Below are 5902 nucleotides of genomic sequence, written 5' to 3'. Positions count from 1 at the left end.
TTCTATCCGCCTCCCACTCTCTCCCTATTTATTTCAGAACCCCCTTCCCCTCCCCCTTTTCTGAAGAAGGGTCTAGGCCCAAAACATCAGCCTTTCTGCTCCTATGATGCTGCTTGGCCTGCTGTGTTCATCCAGCCCTGCACCTTGTTGTCTCGGATTCTCCAGCATCTGCAGTTCCTACTATCTCCATAGAAACCCGAAGCAGGAGTAGACTGTTTGGCTCTTTGAGACTGCTGTGCCAGTAGGATCACAGCTGATCCTCTAACCCAATGCCTGTTGTCCCCAAATTGCCTTTAAAATCTAACACGTTATCTCTTTCTTTCTTGAGTGTATTCAATAACTTGGAGTCCACAGCCTTCTGTGATAGTGAATTACACAGGTTCACTCCCTTCTGCATGAAGAAATGTTTCCTCATCTCAGTCGTAAATGGCCTACCCCGTATCCTGAGACTGAGACCCCGGTTCTAGAGTCCCCCATCCAGGGGAAACACCACCCCCCGTGCACTTAGTCTGTCCAGCCCTGTTAGAATTTTATACATTTCAATCAGATCCCCCTCTCATCCTTTTAAACTCTAATGAGTACAAACTCAGTCACACCAATCTCTCCTCACAGGACAGTCCTCCTGTCCCCGGTTTTGGCCTCGTGAACGTCTGCCGCACTTCCTCTATGGCAAGGATACCCTCTCTTAGGTAGGGAGATCAAAACTGCACACAATACACCAGGTGTGGTCTCACCAAGGGCCTACATAACTGCAAAAAGACAGCATCAATTCCTCCCCACTCACCTCCACCCCAGGCCCCAAGAAAACTTTCCACATTAAACAGATGTTCACCTGCACATCCACTAATGTGGTCTGTTGTATCCGCTGTTCCCGATGCGGCCTCCTCTACATCAGGGAGACCAAGTGGAGGCTTGGAGACCGCTTTGTGGAACACCTATGCTCGGTTTGTGACAAATGACAACACCTCCCAGTTGTGAACCACTTCAACTCCCCCTCCTACTCCCTGGACGACATGTCCATCCTGGGCCTCCTCCAGTGTCACAACGATGCCACCTGAAAACTGGAGGAACAGCATCTCATATTCCACCTTGGAAGTCTACAACCCAATGGTCTCAATGTGGACTTTACTAGCTTCAAAATCTCCCCACCCCCAACCTCATCCCAAGACCAGCACCCACCTCATCCATGCCTCATTGACCTGTCCGTCTTCTATCCCACCTATCCGCCCCTCCCTCCTCACTGATCAACCCCCACCCCCACTTCCTACCTACACTCACCCTTACTGGCTTCATTCCCGCCTCTTTGACCTGTCCGTCTTCTCTCCCACCTATCCGCTCCACTATCCACCTTCTATCACTGCCCCCCCTACTATTTATTTCAGAGCCCCCTTCCCCTCCCCCATTTCTGAAGAAGGATCCCGACCCAAAATGTCAGCTTTCCTCCTCCTCTGATGCTGCCTGGCCTGTTGTGTTCCTCCAGCTCCGCACTGTGTTATCCCATCTGGTTCTCTGTTGTCCTTCAGGGAAGGAAATCTGCAATCCTTATGTGGTCTGGCCTACCCACAGCAATGTGGACTCTGAAATGGCCTCATGAGGTCAGTCGGGTGTGGGCAGCAGATGCTGGCCTTGGCAGTGTGCCAACATCCTGTGGAAGGATAAGAAAAGGACAGAATCATAGAATCTCTAGAGTGTGGAAGCAGGCCATTCAGCCCATCGTGTCCACACTAACCCTCTGAAGATCATCCCACCCACAACCACCCCTACATTTCTCTTGGCTAACCTACCTGAGCTGCACATCCCTGGATACTGGGGGGCAACCTAGCATGGTCAATCCACCTAACCTGCACACCTTTGGACTGTGGGAGGAAACCCGCACAAACATGCAGACTGCTGAGAGTGGAATCAAACCCAGGTCCCTGGCGTTGTGAGGCAGCAGTGCTAACTACTGAGCCACCGTGTGCTCAGAGAGAGGACAGTACAGGCTCACATACTGGTGCCATAATGTGGATGTGCTGTTCACTTGCCCTGTTCTTTTCCCAAACCTTCTCCTATGTTCCTCTTCAAACATCCATCCCCAGTGCCATTTTGAAAGTTGCAAGCAAATCTGCTCCCTTTTGGATAATGTGCACCACTGCTGAAATATCAAAGTCTCCTATATAATGTAAAGTAGCCGTCGTCCCAGAGGACCATAGAGCTGCTCTCTCATTAGAGAGAGAGAGAGAACTGGTGGTGATTTAAACTGGGGTTCACCACACCTCAGGAAAGGGGGAGAGGTTGAGTAGGAGACTCCATGGTAACCTCAGCCAGTGCAAAAATTGAACCCACGCTGTTTGGCGTTACTCTGCGTTACATATTGTAGTGAGAACAAATAGAGAGAGATTGCTCTACCACATGTCAGTGTCCATTCAGGTCTCTCACCGTAGGAGGGAACCTAACCATTCATCACAGCTCCGGTCACTCTGCTGGACTCTGGATTCAGTTCACAAGCTCAGCTTCCAGCAGCTACCATATTTTAACATTGGATCAAAGGTTGTTCTACACAACTTAACAGATGAGCACTGCAGGTAGCACTTGAACAAACATATCTCCAGACCGAACAGAGAGGGGGAGAGAGAGGGAGAGAGAGAGAGAGAGACAAGAAACCATGTTCCGTCCTGTGTGACACCTTCCTCTGCACCAATGCACACAGTCATTATCTCACCACTTCCCCTGAAACCTTGCGACCCCCACAAAAAAAAACCCTTTTGAACCCCCAATTCCAACTTCTCCCCACCCCAGTGCAACCAATGTTCACGCCATTGTTTGGAAAGTTCGGATTTGATGAGTGGGAGGAGAGGAACGGGATTAAGATTATCTTGCAAATTATTAACCACATCTGTCTGTCTCCCCCCCAGCTATCCCTTCTCTCTCCCTTTCCTATGCCGTGTTTTGTTGTGTCCTGCAGTCTGTGTTTAATATTTCATATCACATCTGCTCACGCAGTGATGACAGTTCAGTGATTCTCTTCCTGGAATTAGCACTCATAAAAACACAGGGAATAAAAACAGGAGCTGGCCGTTCAGCCCCTCAAGCCTGCTCCACCATTCTAGATCATGGCTGATCATCCACACTGACACCTTTTTCCTGCACTATCTTCATAACTCTTGATTTATTCGTATCTAGAAATCTATTCATTTCTCTCTTGAATTTATTCAATGACTGACCTTTTACAGCCATCTTCAGTCAAGAATTCCAAAGGTTCGCCACCCTGTGAGTGAAGAAATTCCTGCTCATATTAGTCCTGAATGGCCTGCCCCCTTATCCTCAGACTGTGCCCCCTTGTTCCAGACCTACAGTTAGGAGAAATAGCCTTCGTACATCTACCCTGTCAACCCCAGTAAGAATTTTGTCAGTTTCTGTGGGACCACCCCTCATTCTTAGATCAAAGAATCATAGACCTACTGCAGTGTGGAAGCTGGTCATTTGCCTTAGTTTGGTGCCATGGCTTAGTTGGTTAAAGCACTTGCCTAGTATGCAGGAGATCCTGGGTTCAAATCCCAGCTGGTGCCTCTACCTTACTTTAAAGACCCCTCATGTTGGAGCAGTGTGGTGGCTCCCTGCTGCCTCACAGCGCCAGGGACTGGGTTCGATTCCACCCTCGGGCGACTGTCTGTGTGGAGTTTGCACTTTCTCCCCGTGTCTGCATGGGTTTCCTCCCACAGTCCAAAGATGTGCAGGTTAGGTGGATTAGCCATGGGATAATGCAAGGGGAAGGTCTCGATGGGATGCTCTTCAGAGGGTCAGTGTGGATTCAATGGGCCAAATGGCCTGCTTCCAAACTGTAGCAGTTCTTTGATTCTTGTAAACTCCAGAGAATATTGGCCCAGTCTCCTTAATCTCTCATCATAGAACATAGTTCTAGTGTCCCAGGATTCAGTCTGGTTCCACTCTCTCTAGGGCAAGTCTATCTTTCCTTCAGAGCGGAGACCAGAACAGTACACAATACAGTAGGTGCAGTCTTACCAGTGTTGAAGCAAGACTTTTTTTTTAACCGCTGTACTCAAATCCTCTTGTGGACGAAGCTAACATACCATTTGCTTTGCAGTATCTGTGGAGAGAGAAACTGAGTTAGCGATTGGAGTCTGGTATGACTTGTCGTCAGAAGAATTCTGAAAAAGTCATTCTGGACTTGAAACATTAACTCTGATTCTCTCTCTGCAGATGTGCCAGACCTGCTGAATTTCCCCAGCTTTCTCTGTGTTTTGTTTCAGATTTCCAGCATACTCGGTATCTTGAATTAATACTGTTTTGTTTCCTAATTACTGCTGAACCTGCCTGTGACTCATGGATAAGGACACCCAGGTCCCCTTTGCACATCAATACTTTCCAAAAACGGTCACCGTTTAAGAAGTGTTCTGCATCCCTGTCCATCCTTCCAAAGTGGACAACCTCACACATACCCACGTTAATATTGCACGTGCCATGCTATTGCCCGTTCACTCAGCTGAGAGATCTGGGCTGCTATCCCAGAGTTCAAATCCGACCAGACTGCAGTAAGAGTCCCGACCCGAAGCGTCAACTTTCCTGCTCCCTCTGATGCTGCCTGGACCGCTGTGCTCCTCCAGCTCCACACTGTGTTCCGTCTTACAGTTCCAGTCTTGGTTGTCCATCTCTCAGGGCAAGAAGTAAGGGGCCCTTTGCCATAGTGACTCCTGACTGTTGTGGGCTTGTATTGAGGATGCACAGGGAGAGCTGAGTGTGCCTTCACATGGTGAACAGAAACTGTTTCAGCTAAACAGAGAGAGTGAGGTAGGAGTGACCATTCCCATGTACCACGCTGGCCCCTTCTCATTTCAAGAAGGTGAGGCCGTCAACCAGCATCACTGATGTCGTACTGTATTCCTCAGCATGATGGGGTTAACTATTCTCCTGCACGACAAGACCTTGTGAGAGGAGATGGGTGGGGTGATGCTGGTTGGGTCTCGAGATGGTTGGGGGAGACACTGCCATAGCCTGGGGATGGGGGAGGGGTGAGGAGTTTGAGGCAGGGCCTTGGGAGTAATGGTCTAACAGGCTGATTGCACCTAGGCCTCTGAGTCATCCCACTCCAGAGACCTAACTGTAAAAAAACACGCTGACTGAGGATCAGGAATGAAATTTTGAACAATCAGCAAAAGAAGCAAATGTTTTAAATGGACAGCCCCTTTATTTCAAAGCAGTGACCTCTAGTTCTAGGTTCTCCCACAAGAAAGCACATTCTTTCAGTATACACCCTGTTTATGTTTCAATCAATTCAGCTCTTTTTCATCTAAACCTCTGCAGGTACAAGCCTAGCCTACATAAAATAATCTACCTTCTCCTGGTACCTTCTTTCACAATAGAGCAGTGCATTGAAGGTCACAGTCAGATCAGCTGTAATCTCAATGATTTATGGAGTCAATATGTTTTGGCTCCAGACCTGGAGTGGGACTTGAACCTGAGGCCTTGCAATGCAGAAGAGAGTGCTGTCACCTGAGCCAGAACTGGCGCATGAGTTACATAAGGACTTTACAAAATATCTCAGACATGAACTCAACTAAATGCAAAGTACTGCATATTCTGGAAATCTGAAATAAAAACAGAAAGTGCTGGAGAAACTCTGCAGGTCTGGCAACATCTGTGGAGAGAGGAACAAAGTTAATATTTTGCAATAACATAAGAATTAGAAGCAGGAGTAGGCCAGTCAGCTCCTGAAGCCTGCTTCCCAATTCAATACCATCATGGCTGGTCTCATCTCAGCCTCAGCTCCATTTTCCTGCTGCCTCTCCAAAACCTTTCAACCCATCACTAATCCAATACCTGTCTATCTTCTCCTGAAGTTTATTCAAAATCTTGGCATCCACCACACTCTGGGATAGTGAATTCTACAGACTCACAAGGATAG

General features: G+C 48.2%; 1 non-coding gene across 1 annotated transcript; it reads left to right on the top strand.

Annotated features, from left to right (window-relative positions):
* The first annotated feature begins 3474 nt into the window (after positions 1–3474).
* Positions 3475–3549, top strand: trnat-agu. The gene has a single exon. It is a non-coding gene; the product is annotated as a tRNA-Thr (tRNA).
* The last annotated feature ends 2353 nt before the right edge of the window (positions 3550–5902 follow it).

The sequence above is a fragment of the Rhincodon typus genome, unplaced genomic scaffold, assembly GCF_021869965.1.
Source record: "Rhincodon typus isolate 14 unplaced genomic scaffold, sRhiTyp1.1 hic_rhity00012486, whole genome shotgun sequence".
Classification (NCBI taxonomy): Eukaryota; Metazoa; Chordata; class Chondrichthyes; order Orectolobiformes; family Rhincodontidae; genus Rhincodon; species Rhincodon typus.
The sequence above is the reverse complement of the archived record's forward strand: the minus strand, read 5'-3'. Positions and strand labels throughout refer to the sequence as shown.